Here is a 10,681-nt window from a genome sequence, read left to right on the forward strand (position 1 = left end):
ATGGGTCTCAAGGAAGATTTTGACTGGGCTGCACCTCCTCCGAAGAAGTACAAGAAGGTCAAGGTTCCTTCCTTGGTGGCCAGCTCCTATTCTTCATCACGTGACACTGATGAACATGAAGACTTGGACGACACTGCGGCAGGCCCTACTACAACAAACGACCCCAACAACGCTGACGCTCCTTCATCAACTTGATATTCTTCAGGGGCGTTAGTCCTCATTTTCGAACCTTTTGGTCATTCGATGACAAAGGGGGAGAAATTTGAGTTAGTCTTCAAGCGGGTCTATCTTATATGGGCGTTTTTTTCTAAGTTACAACTCTCGTTCTTCTGATGACTTTGTTGGATCGAGTTGTAAACTTAAAACTCTATGGTGGCCTGATACTTTTGCTGTTTCTTCTGCATGCTTATTCCTCGTTAATGTTATTGCACGCATGCTGAATTACATCAGTCACCATATTTCATCATGCATTTCAAATTCTTCATATATTATGTCAAATGCGTGTATGAATTACAAGATATAGGGGGAGATCTCCATGATTCAACTCTTCAAGTGTGCATTGCTTCAAAAGCAAATTCCTCACTATGCACATCTTCAGGGGGAGTTCTTCTATATCTTGCAATCAAATTCCTCAATATCAGTATTTACACTTCATATGTTTATCCCCGTTGAAAACTTAACCTATATTGTCATCAATCACCAAAAAGGGGGAGATTGTAAGTGCATCTAGTGCCCCTTAGTGATTTTGGTGTATTGAAGACTTATAGGTTAAGGGACTAATGTGTTTATGAGTGTACACAGGTCTATAAGTCTATGAGGAGTTTGATATTTACAGAGAAAGTCGACCCCTAAAAATGAAGTTCTTCGACTGAAGACTTTGATTTCTGAAGACTTTCTGAAGACTTTGAAAGTGAAGAAATTGGTGTGACCTTGAAGACTTGGTATTCGTTTGAGGAACATGAAGCGTGAAGACTTTTGTTTTCGTAGTTTCATTTTCTCTTTCTTGAGTCATAGGAAACACCGTACTGTTAAAGGGGGTCGAGGAAATACTAAGGAAAAATTTCCATGTGATGCTCAACTCAAAATCCTACACCTACCAATCCCTTCGAGTGAAGCCATTGGAAATCTCATACAGTCCAGTCATATTCTTCAGTGACAGAGACTAAGTTCTTCTGGTCTCTGAGGAATTTGTTCTGACTGAGGAGTTAGGAATTCGCCAGTGCGGATTGCCTACACAGTGAGGAACATGATAGCCCTGAGGAATTTGATACTCAAATTTCCGACCGTTGCTGTGCTATGCGCCAGCTGTCCCAAAATATCTACCCAACTAACGGTCATATCATTGAAGGGCATTTATGTCTTATCATGACGGGCTGCTCCCTAGGCTATAAATAGCCGCCCCCTACAACCACTAGCTAGTTGGCTGCTCCGAGAGAAACTGACACTTGTCATTTGAGAGCATCCCATCCTCCGAGGACTTTGAGCGAAAATCATCAAGTGAGGAAAACCCAAACCCAAACACCTACAAACCCAAAGTGATTGAGCATCACTGAAGAGATTGATCCTGCGTGGATCCGACGCTTGTTACCTTTGAAGACTGTGCTTCTTCCAGACGGTTAGGCGTCATGGTCTAGAGCATCCAAGAGGAAATTGTGGATCGCCGAGTGACCGAGTTTGTGAAGGTTCGGAAGTCACCTGAAGACTTACCACGAGTGATTGGGCGAGGTCTGTGTGACCTTAGCTCAAGGGGAATACGGTGAGGACTAGGTGTCCTGGACTGTGTGTTCAGGACTGGGTGTCCGGGACTGTGTGTCCTCAGGTTTAAATTCCTAGCTGCCCTAACCAGACGTACAACTGAGACAGTAGTTGGAACTGGTCTACCAAATCATTGTCTTCACCAAGCTTACTGGTTCTATTTCCTCAACTCTTTCATTTCCTCATTACTGTGTTGTGCCTTGTTCATATCTGTGTTTGAAGACTTTGACTGAAGACTTTCTCAATTTCCTCAGTTCAATTTCTTCAGTCTGTTTGTCTTCATCCTGTGCTATCCTGTGTTTACGCTTCTCTACTCTGTGCTTGTCTTCATTTCATCATGATGACCATGCTTGTGTTCTGCTATGCATACTTTTGAGTACTTATTCCGCTGCAAGTAGTTCTTCGCCAAGGAATTTCCTCACTGGCAAATTCCTCAGTGAAGAATTCATAAAAATCGCATATTCACCCCCCTCTAGTCGATATAACGCACTTTCATGAATTCATGGGTTTTGAACTAGATGACTGAAAACACTCACTACAAAGCTCCGGCCTCTGAATTACTTCATGCCATCCCAGTCAGTCCTCCCATTGAAGGTGCAAGGCTCATCTACCATGACGCTGAACTGTCTGATCACTTGATGCAAGTGCTGATGAAGCCTTTGAAGCCTGGCCAAGCTCCAAGAACCAAATTCCTCCTCAAGGAATTGCTCTATGTGCCAAGAACTGTGTACAGAATATTGACCAAGATCCTCAATCCAATCAAGGGCCACGACTCTAATGAAGAAGAGGTTGTTGGCATCATGAAGAATCTGCTTTTCAACATCATACATGGTGTGCCTATCAACTACCATGATTTCTTCATGAGGACTTTGGCCAATGTCGCTCTTTCACCATTTGAATTGAAGCCTTACGCTCCCTGGATCATGAGATTCATCAGATCAAGGTCCTCAATCAACTACAAGGCTGACACTCTCAATCATGGCAGCTACTTGCCCCCAATTGAAGTCCTCAAACAGACTATTTGATGTGGAGTGGAACTCCGTACGGCCGATCTTTCACGTTTGGAGAGGATCCCTACGAGGAACATGAAGAACGCGCGGAAGAACACGAGGGAAATCACGGGGGAAAACAAGAGAAACACTCAACCAACAAGAATAGATCACACATGCGCTAGATCGATGAACACAAAGGTGAGATAAAAGATCCAAAGTCAACAAAGGACGATACAAGAGGTAATCAGGTTCTTCTCCTAGAAGGAGGACTTGATGAATGGTCTTCTCTGTAAAGGAGGTCTTGAATCCAAGGGGATCTTCTCCGTAGAGGGGCCGCGGTCTCTCTCGTGGAGTATATCCGTAATGGATGAGCAATGCTCTATCTCAAGTATGAGCTAAACCAATGCTAACCCTAAAACGTAGGTAGGAGAAGAGTATTTATAGTCTAAGTGACGAAAGGGTACACAGGCCTCGGCCCAAGTCGCTGCGCGCAGGCAGGGCCGGAAGATCCGGGTGAGGCCGGAAGTTCCGGGCGGCGGAGGTTCCGGGGAAGGTCCGGCCTAACCAGAGAGTTGGCGCGGGTGGAGCTGGGTTGGCGTTCGGGGGCCGGAAGGTCCGGGCTAGCCGGAGGTTCCGGGGGCCGAAAGGTCCGGGACGGGTTCCGGGCTAGCCAGAGAGTTGGCACGCCTGGGCTGGTCGAAGACGTCGGGGGCCGGAAGCTCCGGGTCGGCTGGAGGGTCCGGGGGTCGGAAGTTCCGGGCTCTGGCCGGAGGTTCTAGGCTGTCCAGAGTGTTGACGCATGTCGCTTCTTCTTCTTCAGCCCTCGGCTCCGTGTCTTGAGCATTGTACCTGATCACACATAGCATCTCGGACTTAGGCAGTAGCCATGTCTCACTTGAAGAGGAGGGAAACTCAAGTAGGAGTGATGCCACCTCGGATTGAATAGCACGAGCCCTAGCTCTTGTCATGGGTCCACTTGGAGCTTGTATAGTTGAGGTGGTGTCCATGGGGGTGATCGTGGGATGCTCCGCATCATCTCCCCTCCCTTGGGAAAGATCCGACCTCGGATCGAAATCCTCATCACCATGGTATGGCGAAAGGTCCTTGATGTTAAAGATGTCGCTCACGGTGTACTTGTCGCGCGGGAGGTCAATCTTGTAAGCGTTGTTGTTGTAGCATGCTAGTCCATCGGCGCGAGGTAGGAGTTTGGACTTGCGTTCATTCGGGAATCGTTCCTTGCGAAGGTGTAGTCACACAAGATCTCCAATGTTGAATATCATGGGTTGTTTGTTGACGTTGGGCTTGGTCGCGAGTCGTTGTACTTGGCGCTCGATGGTGTGCCTTGTATCTTCATGCATTTTCTTGAGGTGGTTGACTCAGGCACTCGCGTCCATGTTGGTGCGCTCTTGAAGAGGAAGAGGAAGAATGTCCAAAGGGGACAACGGGCTGAAACCGTAGACGACCTCAAAAGGGGACTTGCCGGTAGTTGAATGTCTTGCACGATTGTAGGCGTACTCGGCGATGGGTAGGCACTCTTCCCACTCGTTGATGTTCTTCTTGATTAGCACGCGAAGAAGGGTGGAGAGCGTACGGTTTGTCACCTCCGTTTGGCCATCGGTTTGTGGATGATATGCCGTGGAGAATAGTAGCTTGATTCCGAGCTTGGCGCATAAGGTCTTCCAAAAGTAACTCAAGAACTTGACGTCGCGGTCGGAGACAACCGTCTTGGGCACTCCATCAAGTCGCAAGATTTCCCTACAAAAGAGATTGGCAACATGTGAAGCATCGTCTATCTTGTTGCAAGGAATGAAATGAGCCATTTTAGAGAATCGGTCCACAACAACAAACACGGAATCCTTTCCATTTCTAGTTCTAGGCAAACCAAGCACAAAATCCATGCTAATATCTTCCCATGGTTGATATGGAATTGGAAGTGGCATGTAAAGGCCATGAGATTGAGCTTTAGACTTAGCTTTGCGACATGTAGAGCATCGGTTGGTGTAGCGGTTGACGTCGCGAAACATCTTGGGCCAAAAGTAGTTCTTGGAGAGCGTAGCAGATGTCTTGTTGCATCCAAAATGACCCATGAGTCCTCCTCCATGAGATTCTTGCAAAAGTAACAAACGAAGAGAACACTCGGGGATGCAAAGTTTGTTAGCTCTCATAAGATATCCATCCTTGATGTAATAGCGTTACCAAGATGTATGCGTCAAACATTTAGCATAAGGGATGGCAAAAGTAGGATCATGCTCATACAAGTCTTTTATGTGCTCAAAGCCAATGGCATTCAATTCAAGTTGAGTAACAAGCATGCATATACGGGAAAGCGCATCCGCCACAACATTTTCCTTACCTTTAATATACTTGATGGCATAAGGAAAAGACTCAATAAATTCACTCCACTTAGCATGACGCTTGTTCAACTTAGTTTGACCCTTAAGGTATTTAAGCGTTTCATGATCGGTATGGACGATAAATTCATGGGGGCGGAGGTAATGTTCCCATTCACGCAAAACTCGCACTAAAGCATATAGCTCTTTGTCATAGATGAGATAATTGAGTTGCGCGCTGGAGAGTTTCTCACTAAAGTATGCTATTGGACGCTTCTCTTGCGTTAACACACCTCCTATGCCATTACCACTAGCGTCGCAATGAATTTCAAAAGGTTTATCAAAGTTCGGTAATGCAAGCACGGGAGCATGAGTAAGCAAATTCTTAAGCTCATTGAAAGCGATGTCTTGGGATGTTCCCCAACAAACGGTGCATTTTTCTTACTCAAAGCATGCAAAGGTGAAGCAATGGTGCTAAAATCCTTCACAAATCTACGGTAGAAACCGGCTAAACCAAGAAAACTATGCACTTGTTGCAAATTTGTTGGTTGGGGCCAAGTTTTAATAGCATTATCTTAGATTCATCAACATGAACACCCTTAGAAGAGACTACAAAACCCAAGAAAACAAGCTTATCAACACCAAAGAGGCATTTTTCCATATTAGCATAAAGTTGCTCTTTTCGAAGAGTTTGTAGTACGGTGCGAAGGTGGGTGACATGCTCTTTGAGGGATTTGCTAAATACAAGGATATCATCAAAGTAGACAACAACAAATTCACCAATGTAAGGGCGAAACACATAATGCATGAGACGCATGAAAGTACCAGGTGCTTCCGATAAACCCATAGGCATGACTAACCATTCATATAGACCAAACTTTGTTTTGAAGGCGGTCTTCCATTCATCACCCTCTTGTATGTGGATTTGATAGTAACCACTTTTAAGATCAATTTTAGAGAAAATAGTGGCACTGCTAAGCTCATCTAGCATATCGTCAAGGCGTGGAATGGCGTACCTATAGCGAACAGTGATAGCATTGATTGGTCTACAATCGGAACACATGCGAAAGGTACCGTCTCGTTTTGGCACAAGGATGACCGGTACGGCACAAGGACTCAAACTCTCACGCACATGTCCATGGTCTATGAGATGCTTTACTTGCCTTTGGATTTCTTTGGTTTCTTCGGGGTTGACGCGGTAGGGAGCCTTGTTTGGAAGTGGCGCTCCGGGGATGAGGTCTATACGGTGATCGATGCCTCGTAGTGGAGGTAGACCCGGAGGTAGCTCATCGGGGAAAACATCTTGGAATTCCTGCAATAGAGAAGATAACACCAAAGGTAGATTGTGAGAGGTGTTAGTTTGTGGTGCCTCGTCCTTGTACAAGAGGACATAGTGTAGGATACTCGATGGGTTCTCACACACTTCTCTCATCTCTCATTTGGTGGCAAAAGAACTAAGTTTTTCTTGTCGCTCATCGTGGAGGCACACAATTTTGGCTTGTGGCGCTCACTTTCTTTTTGGTGGTTCGCTCTCTCACTATTCTCTCCACGATAGGTGGCTTGCTTGTCGGCGAGCACTTGGCTTGGAGACATAGGTCGTAGCACAAACTCTTTCCCTTTCATCTTGAAGCTATAGTGGTTTGTACGCCCGTTGTGGATGACGCCTCGGTCAAATTGCCATGGCCGTCCAAGAAGGAGGTGGCACATGGTCATCGGAAGGACATCACACTCCAAAGTGTCTTCGTAAGCTCCGATCTTGAAGGAGACTTGTACCCTATGCTCGACTTGGATGGTGCCGGTGTCGCATAGCCATTGAACCTTGTAGGGGTGCGGGTGCTTCATCTTGACCAATTGGAGCTTGGAGCATAGTTCTTCACTTGCTAAGTTATGGCAACTCCCTCCGTCGATGATGACCTTGACGGACCGTCCATTGATACCGGCCTTCGTGTGGAAGATATGGCATCTTTGGTCTTCATCTTGTTGATGTTGAAGAGTCAAGACCTTGGAAACAACAAGAGTGGGACTTGAATCTTCGTCAAAAAAAACTTGATCATCTTCGTCTTCGTTGTTCACTTGGCGGTGCATGGCCACTTGCTCAAGGGCTTTCATTTCTCCTTCACTCATTGAGTCATAGGTTCCGTTGTCGTTGAGGATCATGGTGCGCTTGTTGGTGCACTCGAAAGACTTGTGGCCTCGGCCGCCGCATGTGAAGCATTTGAACGAACTTGTCTTGATGGTCTCATCGGTTGGGGTAGATGACGATGAAGCTTTCTTGAAGTTGCTTGTGGTAGGAGGACGACTTGAGCTTGTCGGAGGTTTCTTATAACTTGACTTGTCGCCGTTGCTTGTAGATGGCTTGGTTGAGGTAGAAGGTGGTGGAGTCATCGAAGCTTGATTGTTGGAGAGGCCATAGGACTTGGATGAGAACTTGGCATACTTGAAGTCGTCTTGCACTTGGCGTTCCGCTTTGGTTGCTTGGTGTACGAGCTCGATGAGGTTTGAGTATGGTTGGAAGTCGGCAATCTTCTTGATAGGGTGATTGAGTCCATTCAAGAAACGTGCCATAGTTTGCTCATCATCTTCTTTGACATTGGCTCGTATCATGGCAATCTCCATTCCCTTGTAGTACTCTTCAACGCTCTTGGTTCCTTGCTTGAGTTGTTGGAGTTTCTTGAAGAGGTCACGGTTGTAGTAGTTTGGCACGAATCGTGCTCTCATGACATCGTTCATTTGTGCCCAAGTGGTGATGGGTGGTTCACCTTTTGCTTCTCGTCTCTCAACAATTTGTTCCCACCAAATGAGGACGTAATCTTGGAACTCAAGGGATGCCATTGCGATTTTCTTCTCTTCTTCATAGTTGTGCAAGCGGAAGATTTTGTCGACCTTCAATGCCCATGAGAGATACTCCTCGGGGTCATTGCTTCCATTGAACTTGGGCATGGTGAACTTTAGCATGTCGTATCGTTGCTCTTCATTGTGTTGGGGGCGGGGATGATGACGCCCTTGACGTGGAGGATTATCAACCTCATGTTGTTCTTGTCGGGGTAGCTCTTCATAGTCACCATGTGCTTGGTGAACTTGGGGTACTCGTTGAGCTTGTGGAGGAACTTGTCGAGGTTGTGGTGGAACTTTTCGAGCTTGACGAGGAGCTTGACGATGTGCCCGTGCTTCATAGATGCGTTCTTGGACTTCATCACGAAGAGCTTCTTCTTGTTCACGAGCTTGCTGGTTGCGCGTGGCGACGGCTCTACTTGAATCTCGGAGGGCTTGTTGTGCTTCGAGTGCTCGAGCTTCACGTAGTTCTTGTTCATGACGTTGTGCCTCGGCATCTTGTGCTTCTTAGTGTTGTTGCGCTTGCTCCTCTTGTTGTTGTTGTCGTTGCCGTTGTCGCTCTTGTGCTTGCGTGAATGCCGCTTGGGTTTGACGTTGTCAGAGCTCTTGAGAGTCGGTGTCGTGTAGCGGATTGCGGTTGGCATGACGATCTTGACGCGCGGCACGACGAAGAGTGTTCGAAGTCAGGGTACTTGAGCCGGAGATAGTGTCGTCGGAGTGTCGACTCGAGCGGCTCCTTCTTGAGTAGGACGAAGTAGTAGAAGAGCGGTTGACCAACAAGGCACGAATCTCGTCCATTCTTGCGTCATTCTCGTGATTGTGTTCATCGAGCTTGTTGTCGAAGTAGTCCCTTGTACGTTGCTCAGAGAGGCGCAAGTCGGTGGCGAGGTTGTCGATGCGGTCGCTCATTGCTTGTTGCTCTTGATGCAAAGCTCGTTGTGCACCGAAGAGGTGGCTCTTGGTGACATCGGATGACATGCCGTCGTCTTGCTCCAAGAAGAGTGGGTTGGTAGAAGTGGTTGGCCTATCCATCATTCCAAACAAAAATATGTGAGTGGGAGAAAGAGAAGAACCAATACCAAATGTACCTTGACCGATGTTGAAGATGGATCAATGATCACTCAATGTGTAACAAGGAAATAGCACAATTGGTACCAATTCTTGTTGGATTCTCACACCTACACAAGTAAAAGCTTATGGTGGAGCTTGGTTAGGATGGTGGCACAAAATTTGATGCAATTGTAAGTGAGACTCAATAATGTTGGAAAAGATTCGCAAATTTGCAAATGCAACAAGTAGACCAATAGCAAGATAGGGTACACGAAAACACACACGCAAATAGATAAGTGGGGTCGTGCAACCAAGGGTGAGCCAAAATGTGGAATCCACGAAAATGCTCTTGTTGCACAACACTAGAGAGACGCTAGCACGGTTTCACAATAGGCAGATACGAACTTGTGCACAACCTACTAAGCAAAAATTGCAACGACTTCTATCCCAAGTATGCTATGTGTATGATGTTTCTATGCTTTGATCCAAGATGATCGAGTATGACAATCTTAATGTTGTATGATGCTATGGTTCTTGCTTATAAGCTCTTTGCTTATCTTTCCCGTTTGCTTAAAAGCTTGTTGGGTTCTTTGTTGTTTGATCTCTTTCTCATGCAATGCTTTACGAACCAAGATAGCAATTGAGTATATGCGATGACAACTATGTGACACAAGAGATGATACCAAGATATGCACCACGATGAGTTGGTATGTATGCTATGGGAGAGTATTATCACTAAATATGCACAAGTCATGTTGCCGGCAATACTCAAAGGCAAGTCTCGATGGGTAAGGTACGCAAAGATGGGCTATATGGTTATCAAAACAATGACAAGGATTAGACAAAGATGTCATCGAGATTACCGTCCTTGCTTACGATTGAAGGTTTCAAAAGGATGAGATTGTAGTCGTTGTCGTAGTGCACGGTCTTCAGTACGTTGGCGAAGATGCCGCTGCGCCGTTGACGGAGTTGTCGAAGTAGCGGAAATCGTCGAAGATGTGCGAACTTTCTGTCTAAGCCGGAAGGTCCGGGCAAGACGGAAGGTCCGGGGTCCGGAGGTTCCGGGGTTGCCGGAAGGTCCGGGGGGGCGGAAGGTCCAGGCGTGGCCGGAAGTTCCGGTGGTCGCGAAACTGGCAAGAACAGAGAATTGGGGATCGTGGATTTGGGCGGAAAAACTTGAGGAAAAACCCAAATCCGAAGGGGAAACAAAAAAAATTGGAGGAAAAGAAGGGTGGGGAAGCTAGATCTACGAGCCACACAAAAAATTCACGGATCAAATCCAACAAAACTTCATCACACCAACAAATCACAAAAAAAATTGGGGGCTATTTTTGGTGGGGATTTTCGACATTAGGAGAAATAAACAAAATCAAGCTAGAAAACAAAGGGTAGGGGCTCCAAAAACGTGATCAACGTGGCTCATGATACCAAGATGATGTGGAGTGGAACTCCGTACGGCCGATCTTTCACGTTTGGAGAGGATCCCTACGAGGAACACGAAGAACGCGCGGAAGAACACGAGGGAAATCACGGGGGAAAACAAGAGAAACACTCAACCAACAAGAATAGATCACACATGCGCTAGATCGATGAACACAAAGGTGAGATACAAGATCCAAAGTCAACAAAGGACGATACAAGAGGTAATCGGGTTCTTCTCCTAGAAGGAGGTCTTGATGAATGGTCTTCTCCGTAAAGGAGGTCTTGAATCCAAGGGGATCT

Source organism: Triticum aestivum, chromosome 7D (genome assembly GCF_018294505.1).
Source record: "Triticum aestivum cultivar Chinese Spring chromosome 7D, IWGSC CS RefSeq v2.1, whole genome shotgun sequence".
Classification (NCBI taxonomy): Eukaryota; Viridiplantae; Streptophyta; class Magnoliopsida; order Poales; family Poaceae; genus Triticum; species Triticum aestivum.